This window comes from Phodopus roborovskii, unplaced genomic scaffold (genome assembly GCF_943737965.1).
Source record: "Phodopus roborovskii unplaced genomic scaffold, PHOROB, whole genome shotgun sequence".
Classification (NCBI taxonomy): Eukaryota; Metazoa; Chordata; class Mammalia; order Rodentia; family Cricetidae; genus Phodopus; species Phodopus roborovskii.
The window spans coordinates 28,234,595-28,247,196 of NW_026126480.1; positions in this window are offsets into that span (position 1 = coordinate 28,234,595).

Here is a 12,602-nt window from a genome sequence, read left to right on the forward strand (position 1 = left end):
GCGTAACTTGCTATGTCATGTTTTGTTGAAATTCATGGGAAGTTTGTTCTTTTCTGAATAGAAATGGAAGAAGAGATGGTGGGGGTTGGGTAGAAGGGAGGTTGGGGGGAAGGACTAGGAGGAGAGGGGGAGAAGGAACTGCTGACAGGATATAAAAACAAACAAACAAACAAGCCAAAGAAGATGAGTGGTTGGAAGACTCTGGTAGAAACAGAGTGGTCAGTTCAAATGTGATGTCATCCAGTTGAGGGGTAAGTGTGGCTGGGTGGCTGGCAACAGTGGGAACAGATGAAATGGCATTAGAAAGATTTTAGAGGGAATGCTCAGAATGTAGTGGCTTGCTTGTGTGTGGGTAGGTAAGGATTTGGGGTGGGGAGGGGGATGAGTGATGGGGTATACCTAGGGGAATTATCAAGTTTTTATACTGGACAACTGCATAGAAAAAGATTCTGTTTAGTGAGAAGACCAAATATGTGACATAAAATGAAGGGAGGAGGGTTTGAGCTGCTAAATTAAGGCATCAAGATTTCTAAGGAGTGATGGGAGATGTCATTCTGTATATGTTTCTCATACTGGTTTAATGAATAAAGCACTGTTGGCCAATAGGAAAGCAAGATAGGCGGGACTAGGAGACAAGGAGGAAAGAGGAAGTAGTAAAGAGAGTCAAGATGGAGAATCTGGAGAGAATAGAACCGCCAGCTGCCTCTCGCTGGTAAGACCACGTGGAAATACATAGAAATGTGTTAATAATTAAGACAGAGCTAGCCGATAAGAAACAAGTAACCGGGCCAACAGCATTGTATCAAGTACAGAGTCTCTGTGTATTATTTGGGGCTGGCGTGGCGGCGGGACAAGACCAGCGGCGGCAGGCAGAAAAACCGTACTCGTTACAAAGGAGGGCTGAAAAGATGGCTCTGCAAGTAAAAGTGCTTGCTGTGCATGAATAAGGATCCGAGTTCAAAGATCTGGAACACACATACATACATGTTGGGCGTGGTCACCTGTTCTCTGAGTGCTGTGGGTTGGAGGGGGGGGGGGTGCAGACAGGAACATTGGTAGAGTTTGCTCTCCACCATCCTAACACCAGGTTCAGTAAGAAAGCCCATCTCAAGGTAACAAGTCAGATAGCACTAGCACAAGATGCCTGACACTCAGAGGGCAGGAAAGTATAACTGAAACTGAATTTCTTCTAGAAATGTCTGAGGGGCTGTTGGCTTGCCAGGTTAGAATTTTGTGTTTCCTTTTCCTTCCTCTGTTTGTTTCATCTATAAGAATGGAAATAATAATTATTGCTCTTATAAGGGTGCTGACAGAATAAAATGCATTTTTAGAAGTAAAACATTCAATTAGTTATTATTGCATTTATCAGAAAGGAGTTGGAAAACCTGTATCACTGTTAATGAAAATCAAGCCCAAGGCCCTGAACTAGTGGGTTATAGAGATAATTGTTTCAAAAGAAATTTTGCTTCACAGACAAAAGACGTAAGTTCTGGAAGCTTATGACAGCCCCAGGCATTTAGGTCTTCAATGTATGTATTTGCTCAGTCAAGCACCCATCATTTATTGAACACCTACTATGTGCTAAGTATTGTGTTGCCTGCTGGTAAGAAAACAGTCTGCTTTCCTATTAAGAAGTAGAAAAGGCATGTCAACAATAGGTGTGTATTACAAGGGCCTGTGGCTACCTTCAGAATATTTTAGACAGCATTTCTTACTTCAAAAACTCCCTCACAGTGGGCATGATTATTCTCATATTATTGACATAAAGACCAAGGCACTGGCAGACAAGCTTCCATGGCCAAGGAAACCTCACCATGGGCCAACGATCAAACTAGAGTTCTCTAGAATTTATCTCAAATGTTGATGATCCCAGTAACTCTAAATAATGACAACAACAAAGATTGCTGAGAGGGAGAGGTCAAGAGTAGTCACTGCTGTATCAGAATTTTAATCCCAGCATGCACATGTGGCAGCTCAGAAACTCTTATACCTCCAGCTCCAAGAAATCTGACTCCTCTTACCTCTGGCCCCCTTGGACATCTGCATGCACACACACTCCCATGTAAACAAAATAAAGAGATGCCTCGGTGGCTAGGACCCCTTATAGTTCTTGCAAAGTACTCAGGTTCAGGTCCCAGCACCCAAAGTAGGTGGCTCACAACCACTTGTACCTCAATCTCCAGGGGCATAGGGCCTTCTTCTGGCACCCCATGGTACTGTACTCTCACAAATAAATACATATAAATAAAATTAAACCTTAATAATAGATTATTGAATATTTCTTTCGAGGAAGCTGAGCTTGAGTCTGGTGCTTTAGACCACTTGGCCACCCTGACTAAATATTTCTTAGATGTAAGATCTATGCTGGTTGGAAATTTGCTTTTGAAGTCAAGTGTTCTGACACCAAAAATTTGGATTCCTGTAGGTGTCTGTAGATCCAGTAGATTGGGTGCTTACTAAATGTCACCTGATCAGCACCAGGCTTGTAACCTGCGTTTTTACAGTTAACCAAAAGAGTTGGTATTGATATTCTATCCCATGGATAACAGACCCGATATTCAAAGAGGCTAAGTAGCTTTCCAGAATTTACACAAAGAAGGATGCAAATGAAGTGTCTTGAGAGGCCAGAGAAAAGCCACTTAGTGGCTGATCTGACAGGGTAGGGGAAAGTGTCTAAATCCGCAGAAGAAGGTATGTCTCTGGTGGATGCCACTAATACACAAATGAAATGCTTGTATCCAGTGTGTGAGGCTGAGCAGGACTGGCCTGGGGTCAACATTCACAAGCACAGGCATCAATTATTCTCTTCCCTCTGGGGTTGGCACATTGCCATGTCCATTCAAAGGAACCCAATGACCCGTCTGGTTCCTATTGGCTTCTGGGGGACTCTAAAGAAGACTGACTCCTTTCACCACATGGAAGGATTGGGGTCTGATTCCATTGAGCTAGATTGTGTTGTAAAAGAGAGAACATGTTTCTTGATGCCACTGGCCCTACAGTCTCCCAATGATAAAATGGAATTAATACTATTATTGCACACAGTTATTGTGGGGAAGAGCTGAGGCCAAGCACAAACAGTTCTTATTACAGTGTGGCATTCAGTGATCACACAACTGTGCTAGACGTCACGATGGTAGCACTTCATAGGCTAATTCCCCATGAGATCTCCCTGATGGTAGTTTTGACGTAGAAGTGCTCAAATTTGCAGGTGGAAAAGCTGACTCACAAATCCCAGGAGGAGTCTGGTCACCTTGGTGCATGTGATGGCTGGGGGTTTGCAGTGGATTTTCCAGATGTTGGCTGTGGCACTAGCTCCTGGAATTAAATCAATCAAGTCTAGCAGCTTAACATTACACAGACTTGAGCATTACTCATTCAGTGGTAATCCAAAGTGAGTCCTCCCTGGGGAAGGAATTATGGGATGGCTCCAAGATTCAGGTCTTTCCTGTGGCTTTGCCACCTCCTCTGGAGCCATGACATCTTCTCTATGTATCCAGAGAATGAAGGAGGGAACATAGAGGCACTGTGAGGGAAGAGGGTCCTTTGTGCAGGGAATAAGTACTTCATCCATGACCACAGCCCGGCTTGTCACATGGCAACATCTAACTGCGGGTTAGGCCGAGGACTTTGGTCCACTTGTGTGCCCACAAGTAAGGAATTAACCAGTGCCTTTCTCTTTGATTACTTCAGGAACTCTCTGCCCTTGTCCAGTGATTCTCTACCTTCCTAATGCTGTGACCCTTTAACAGAGTTCCTCATGCTGTGGTGACCCCAACCATAAAATTATTTAATTATGTAGCTCATAACTGTAATCTTGCTACTGTTATGAATTACAATGTAAATATCTGTTTTCTGATGGTTTTAGGCAACCCTAGTGAAAGGGTCATTTGCCCCCAAAGGGATCACTACTCACAGATCTAGAGCCACTATCCTACACCCTTTATGATTAGTTTGAGTACATTCTGCAGGAAGAAACATCTGATGATTAGTTTGAGTATATTCTGCAGGAAGAAACATCTGCAAACTCCTATAAGGAATGGTATCCATCTTGCTATGATCCATGAAGAGTGTGTCCGAAGCTGTGAACTGTTCTCACAGCTTCATTTGCTCTTTGCTTGCCCCTGCAGTTAGAGATGCTATCTTGACAGATACTCAAAACCTCAGGAGAATTTTGGAAGAAACCAAACTGGGCTCCTTTGGGCACAGGAATGAGTTTCTGGCACATTCCCTACATCCTGTTGTCTCTTTCCAGAAGTGGAGATTGTTCTGTAGCAACCAGGAATTCCCGGGGCAGAGAGAGATGGGAAGGGAGGTTTTTCCTGAAAAGTTCTGCTTCCATTCCACCTCCTAAAATCCAGTCCTACCTACAGTCCAGGTAGTGACTGAGTCATTGACTCAGGTTTTGTAAGCTCAAGGGGTTATCTCTGATAAAATGCAGTCCACAGAAGTCAGCCACCTGCTGGCATCTGGGCTTAGTGCTAGAGGGCATCTTTGAATGTTAGAGGTGGGGCCATGAGAAGCTGTGTGTGGAGTGGTTTTCCAGCCTTATGCAATCACTCTTTTCCATACTCTTCTTGGGCCAATCTTCACAAGGACCCAACCTCATCTCTGGTCTCTCTTTGGTGTGTAAACACATTGTACTTTCAGTTGACAGAGTATTAACTTTTGTTTTTTGAAGTACCATTCACTCTTAGCTCTACTGGCTTTTACTGGTGGCACTAATACATTGGCTGCTTATTTTGTACTATGAGATGTGAGGTGTGTATACCCCCCGCCCCCCCCCCAACCATTGCCCTATTCACCTTTGCCAACTCCCTGAAACATTAACACTGTGTCCAATTTGAAGAAGAAAGGCTTGGGTTCAAAGAATGTAGGCAACATCTCTAATGTCTGCAATTGGAGTTGGCCCACAGACTCTGATGGACTGACTGTACCCTTAACCCCACAACCTAGTCTGAAGGGTACTCAGGGTTTTAATGATAAACTCTCTCCTCATCTGTTTATGAACACAAATCATGAAGAAAGAGACATATTTTGGTTCACAAGGGATAAAGGTACAAGGTAGTGAGTGAGTCCACATTTAGTGATGGCCTTTATTTTGACAGAGTCAAGGCAAGAAAGAAGAAGCATGAGCACACGTGTGTGTGTGTGTGTGTGTGTGTGTGTGTGTGTGTGTGTGTGTGTATGTGTGAGTCTCATATATCTCAGGCTAGTCTTGAACTCTCTATGTAGATGAGAATAGCCTTGGAGTCCTAATCCTCCTGCTTATGCCTCCCAGGTGTGAGCTTTTATATAGTACAGGAGATGGAAGCCTAGTGCTCTACTGACTAAACCACATCTCTACCATCTTAATACCTTACAATGGGGAATTAAATTTTTTGCACAGGAAACTTGGAGGGAATTTTCGGCATATCCAAAATCTAGTAGTAGAAGGCATCCTGGAGTCTCCTTGGTCCAGAGGATGCTGACAGAGTCTTTCATCTCTACTCCTGGTGCTGCTGGGCAACAACTGTACCTCTGATGAGAAATGAGGTCATCAGTGGAGGGAAACACTCCCTGCTCCTTTATTGAATCCAATCATTTACATCTCATTGAACCCAATCAAATTAGCCACTTATCTCATTAAAGTGGTCAGAGAGGGATTGCGTGGAGCAGTGCTAATTCAATAGGAAAGGGGGGGGGCTGAATGTGCAGTGTCACAGGATTCTGACATCTGTTGTCAAGAGGTGGAAGTCTGATGTCTCCTCTGTCCTCCGTGGTCTCAATCACCCTTTCCAGACACTCTGCTGGGTTTCCATTGTGGTAAAGAAGGAGGAGCAAGCAAGGCTGGGATTGGACAATCCCGATGAGGGAAAGTGGTGCTGTGGAACCTTGGTGGAGGAGCCTGATTTGAAGATAGGGTGGCGGGAAAGCCTGTGGTTTGGAATCAGAGTGTGACTTCAGGCAGATTGTTTGACTTTCCTTGATTTGTTGATCCCCATCCTCACTGGTTACATAGGAGACACTAATATTTACCAAAGAGGACTGTCACACCAGTGTCACCCGTGGGTGATGTTGTAGACAGAATCTTTCCTTTAACAATGATTTGATTCTTCCTGCTCCATTGAGAAGAAAGCCCCCATTTGGTACAAGACTATGTGATATTGAAAAAAAAAATAACCTCTTTGATCCTTGGTGGGTATTTGTTTTTAGGACATCATTGAGTGATTGAATTGACCAGGTTTGCATCTGAATTTACCTTGTCATAGTCTTTCTAACTGTGGGATTGTCTTAGGGTTTCTGTTGCTGTGATAAGATACCATGACCAGAAGCAAGTTGGAGAGAAAAAAAAATTATTTTAGCTTACACTTATACTTTACAGTGTGTCATTGAAGGGAGTCAGGGTGAGAACTCAAACTGGGCAAGAACCTGGAGGCAGTAGCCGATGCACAGCTTGCCCCCCATGGCTTGCTCAACCTGCTTTCTTATGGCTCCCAGGGCCATCTGCTTAGGAGAGGCACTGCCCACAGTGAGCTGGGCCCTCCCACATAAATTGTCAATTAAGAAAATAACCCTCAGACCTGCCCACGGGACAGCCTAGTGGGGGCATTTTCTCAGTTGAGGTTCCTTACTCCAAAGTGACTCTGGCTATTGACAAAACACTAGACAGGACAACTGACCCCTCGTCATCTGGGATGAGGGAATCTTAATTGAGAAAATGCCTCCACAGGCAAATGTGTATGGCCTTAATGTATATGGGAGGGCTTTGGCAGGTGGTCCTGGGGTATGTAAGAACGCAGACTGAGCAAGCCATGAGGAACAAGCCAGTGCTCAGCATTTCTCCATGGTCTCTGCATCAGTTCCTGCCTCCGGCTCCTGCCTTGAGTTCCTGCCATGATTTCTCTGGCACTGTAAGAGGAAATAAACCCTTTCCTCCTTAACTTACTTTTGGTCATTGTGTCTTATCCTAGCAATAGAAACCCTAACTAAGACAGTGATCTTGGACAAAGTAGCTTACCCACTCTGCATCAGTTTCTCACATTTCTCACATATAAAAGGAAAACAATGATAGTTCCTGCCTCATAGGCTTATTGAGGTACATGAATTCATGAACATAGTCTAGCTCACAATAGACAATAGCTACTAGTTCATATTATTTTATTCACATTGCCTCCTCCTGTGATTTCTCCTGCTAGACCTCTATGCTTTCAGGGATCTCTTAGGGGAAAAAATGTACTTTTAGACTGGGCCACACTTTCTCTAACCTTGGGGCCTGTGTATATGCTTTTCAACCAAGTGGTACTTTTATTCCTTAGACTTCTTCCCAAACAGCTCTTACCTCACTCATTTCAGGTCTCAGCTGGTGTCTCTTCTACCAGGAAACGTAACCTGCCTTATGCTCCCATCTCCGTTTGTTCCTTTCGAACATTTTTGTAACTTTTGTCCTTTCTTGGGAGGGGAACGATTGAAGCTCCTGGTCTGTCTTTTTTCCTTCTGTCCTTCCTTCCCTGCTTCCTGAACTCCTTCCCCACATTCTGACTTCTTTCCCTGCTTCCTTCCTTACTTCCTGCATCCTGCTCTGCTTCCTTCCATGCTTCCTGCTTTCCTGCCCAACTTCCTGCTTTCCTTCATTTCTTTATCTATTTGTTTTTGAGACAAGTCTCACTGACTAGTCCAGGACAGCCTTGAAGTCATGATCCTCCTGCATCAGCCTCCCAAATGCTGGGATGACATATGTGCACCACCATTCCTGGCTATCATATCTGGAGCAGTGGCTGGGAGTTCATAAAGAGCCTGAGAGAGTTCCATGAACTTCAGATATGTTGGTTCACCCAGTGTCCAGAAGTTTCTGAGATGCCTTATCTTATTATTAAAATACAATTGCTTATTGAAATATAATTGCTATACAGTAAGTTGCACAAATTTAAGGATTGATGGGATTTTTGTTTGAGACAAGGTCTCTTTATGTAGCCCTGGCTGTCCTGGAACTCACTATGTAGACAGGCTGGCTTCCAACTCACAAAGATCCATTTGCCTCTGACTCCTGGGTTCTGAGATTAAAAGCCCATGTCACCACACACAGCTCCTGTGATAAAGTTAAACATGAATGCCCATTTGAAAAGCAAGCTATAATGAAGGAAATGGTCTTGTCTATCTACTCCCGCATTCCCCACTGTGTGCTTCTGATATTTTCCTATTTATCCCCTTACTGCCTTGCCACCACCATCTCGAAGACTGTAGATATGTTTTAAAAACTTGTGTAAATTGAATCATAAAATGTGCTCTTTTCGTCTGGCTGGTTTCACCCACATAATCATTCCTAAGTCTATCCACTGTATTGGATATACCTGTGCCATTCTTTCTTCACTTCTGGGTCCTATTCCATTGTATAGACATGGTCAGTTCATTTATCTGTTTACATGTTGATGCCTTTAGTTGCTTTCAGTTTGGGGCTCTTCCAAAGTAAGGCGCTATAGACATAGGTTTTATGGGGGCAGGCTTGCTCTATTTTACAGAGGAGAAGACTGAGTCAGTAAGCATAGCAGTTGCTTAAGGTAAATTGCAAAGCCCATGTGTGCTCAGGTATTGTACAGGTTGTTACCTTTGCTTTGAATGAAAATTCCGACATCAGCAAAAGCAGGGGATTTGCATAGTGTGCTCTCATCCAGCTGCCACTCATTTGCAGCAGCCCTGAGCCGGCTCTGACCTCCAGTCTTTCCATTCTCCTTCCTCCATTTTCAAACGTGTTGCTGGAATATTTTTAAAGCAAACCCTTATCATTACAACATTTCACAGACAAATGTTCACCTCTTGCTTACGTGGACATTAAAATTCCAGGCAAAGGGGAGTTGGGAGTGTGTGTGTCCCCTCCCCTATACCATGTGATCTGGATGCCATGAACTCCCTTCTCCAGCCTTGTCCTCTCCCCTGCCAGGTGTTTTGAAGCAAATCTCAGCCATGTTTGTTTACTGTTTATCTCTAAATGCTTCATGTTTTTAGAGGAGACTGGCAAAGGCAGAAGCAGGAAGCCATCATCACACCTAGGCACTAGCTCACTAGAGTCATCCCCTCAGGTCACCCAATACTCAGCTGACATTCTCCATTTCCCAGTTGTCTCTTGTCATTTTACTGTCTCTTCTCCCACCCTCTCCCCGTTCCTCTCCCTCTCCCTTTTCTTTTTTTTACAATCTGCTTGAATCAGAATACAAACAAGGACCATATGTCACCATTGATTAGATATCTCTTACAGTCTGTTTTAATCCATATAGTCCTCCCCCCTCCTGCTTTTTCCTCTTGCAATTTGTTTTTTTGGAAAAAGTTGCCAATGAAGCTATATTTTACATAACCTTCTTCCTGTGGCCGTTCATACAAAATTCAGGACAATTCTCAGTGCCTTCAGGGCCAGTATGCCTTCCTCTGCTCCCGCCCATGCTGGAAGCACCTTTAGATTTGTTTCTGGTGAGATCAGTGCGAGGTCCAACAGCATCAGGTGGGGGGGTCTGAACCTTCTCCACCTGCCCTGCAGTAGACTCCATACCCTAAAGGCCATGCTGAAAGCTACTGCCCACTGCCTACTGGCTCCTGTCTTCTTTCCTGGTAACTACACTGTGAATGGATGTTGAATGAGATAGGAGTGAATGCAAGAAATGAACGAGTGGGTAACAAGGAAGAAGCAGGCAGGTGAGAAGTGGTCCTAACACAGCTGAATGTAATATGGGGTGTCTTTTTGCTGGAGACTAGTTGAATTCTCTCTCCCTGTGTGTGTGTGTGTGTGTGTGTGTGTGTGTGTGTGTGTGTGTGTGTGTGTGTGTGTGCAGAATGGACTCTCAGGCAAAACCCCACACAAAATGGTGCCAGTTTGTGATCTTAGCTCTGACACTCTGGTCTTGCTTCAGAGCTTTGGGTATGTCCCCTCCTCAGGTGTACTGTGTTTACAGTGGTCCTTTCCCTTTGAGGCCACTAATGTGTTGATTTACAAAAAATGCTTGGACCCATGCCTGGTATGTTGCCAGTCTTCTATATATGCTGATTCTTATCATGATAATTAGTGTTTAAAATGAGGGTGGGGCTGGAGAGATAGCACAGTCAGTAAAGCACTTGCTTTGCAAGCATAATGATCTGCACTTGATCTCAAGAGCTCACATAAAATGCCTGGTGTGATGGTATGTGCTTGTAACCAGAGCACTGGTGAGGCAGGGACTGGAGAATTCCTGTGCCTGGATGCCCTGACAGCTTAGCCTTGGGATCCAGAGACCCTGTCTCAAAACCCAAGATGAGCCAGGCTTTGGTGGCACATACCTTTAATTCCAGCACTGGAGAAGTAGAGGCAGGTGGCTCTCTATGAGTCTACAGAGGGAGTTCCAGGACAACTTTCAAAGGAATACAGAGAAACCCTGTCTTGAAAAACCAAAACAAAATCAAACCAACCAACCAATCAACCAAACAAGATGAATGTCTCCTGAAGAATACCACCCAAGGTTAAACTCTGGCCCCCACATACTCATGCACACACATCAACATGGTACACTTGCAGACATACCTGCATGCATGTGAATATACACACATGTGAATACAAATGTGCACATATATTTGTGAATACACACATATGTCCACAAGATGCATGTGACCACATAGAAGGAGGGTGAAGGAGGCATCGTAGCTCAGTCTGTGGATCCCATTTGAGAATGCTACAGAGCAGGCAGCCATCTCTGGCTTCAATGATCCAATCCAGGTTCTCCTTGCACATTCACTTTGTTCAGGGTCATTGCAGATTCCAGCCCCCTCTACATGCTATTTAGTGTGTCTGGGCATGAGACATCATTATATGGATGGATGGACAGCACAAGATGTTATATGCCTAGTCCGTTCAGATTACGTTAAAAAAAAATACTCATCCAACTCCTCCTCGGCTTACCTGCCCTTAGCTCTGTCTTGCCAAATGAGAGACAACTCAGTGCCTGTCATATTTGGAAACTCACCTCCCATGTCCTCTCCTATAACTCAATAGGTAAAGCCAAGTACATCTTCCAGAAGCAATTAAGAAATTGCTGCTCAACTGAGGTGACATGCTGATGGAACCAGCTTCTGAGTGCCATTAAATATTCCCATCCTATTGATAGTGTTGCAGCACACTGTGTGGGTCCAGCTAGCATCAGGACCCAGGTGGTCTTTCTGTGAAGAACAAAATGGCCTCTGCAGCATCTTCTGTGGCCTCCCTTGCCCTGGTAAGTGTCACGTGCTTCGTGATTTATCCTTCATAGCTGATCTGGGAAGATGACTGAATTACTCCCATTTTACAGATCAGGAGAATGAGGCTTGGTAGAGGTGGGATTGGGACTGCTGGGATTCCAGCTGTTTGCCTCTTGTTGGTCAGGAGAAACCTGGTAGGAGGCTGCACAGCAAACTCCCACCTATTGCTCAGCTGGGATTAGGAACTTCTCATTTGCTTTTTTTTTTTTTTTTTTTTTATGCATGTGGGGATTAGAAGACAGGTCCTTAAGCATATGCAGCAAACTCTTTAGCACCTGAACTAGCCCCTGCCCTCTACTTTTCTTTCTCACACATCTCACACATCTCTTGATGTCAGCCTACTTTGAAACACACACACACACACACACACACACACACACACACACACACACACACCATTTCCAAATCCTATACAGTTATAAACACTTGTCTTGCACTCTGGCAGAGAGAAGAGGGTATTTTAGAGGTGCCAGCTTAAACAGGTCTTCCTTTCTTGGTCCAGTGGGGAACATCCATGCATAAGTCTGCACTGTAGGACCCTGCCCTTAGACTAAAGCTAATTACACTTGATCAGTATTGGAACAATCAGACCATATCTCCTGAGGATTTAAAGGTGGGACCTCCACTCTGTTGGCTTTGAACTGGAGTGTGTGTGTCAGTTTGGTGACTGTGGGGCCACTGTGTTTGGCCAAGTGTGTTTTATAAGGGGAGATACCAGGATTGTTGTCATGTTAGAGGACAAACACCACCTGGCTATACTCTATGCTTTGGGAGCTTTTCTGCTGTCATCTTGGTGGAAGCAAGGCTACTTGTGGCCACAGGATTTCCAGTGCTATGTGCCATTACTGCTGGGCTCAGTGGTACGGCCTCAGCCACCTATGCTTAGTGACTTGGGGAGTTAGTTGTAGAGAAGCTTTAACATACTAGAAGGAACTAGGAGTCCTTGGAGCACAGACTGATACCTGGTCTGAGGCAGGAACAATCCATAACGAACCAGGAATGTCTTTTCATATCAGGAAGCCAGGAAGCTTCATACGGCCCTGGGGTCTATTCAAGAGGACTCAGGAGCCAACTTTTAGGGGATCTCAGTGGCCATGGTTGGAATAATGTGAGCAGCAGCAGGAATACTGCAGTGAGCCGCAAGCACTTCAAATGTGTTTAAATTCAGAAGTTTAATGCTAATCACAGCCTCCAAGCTCACAGGTCCCCTTTAGAAGAAGCAGACTAGTGTTGCATTTTGAAAGCTGGTAAACAAGGCACACAATCAAGCACTCATGCTGTCTCCTCTGTGCAAACTGTTTGTCAAGGTAAACAAGCAGCATAAAGACAAACTTACCTTTGCAGGTATTCTAGTTAATAAATAAAAGTGGTTT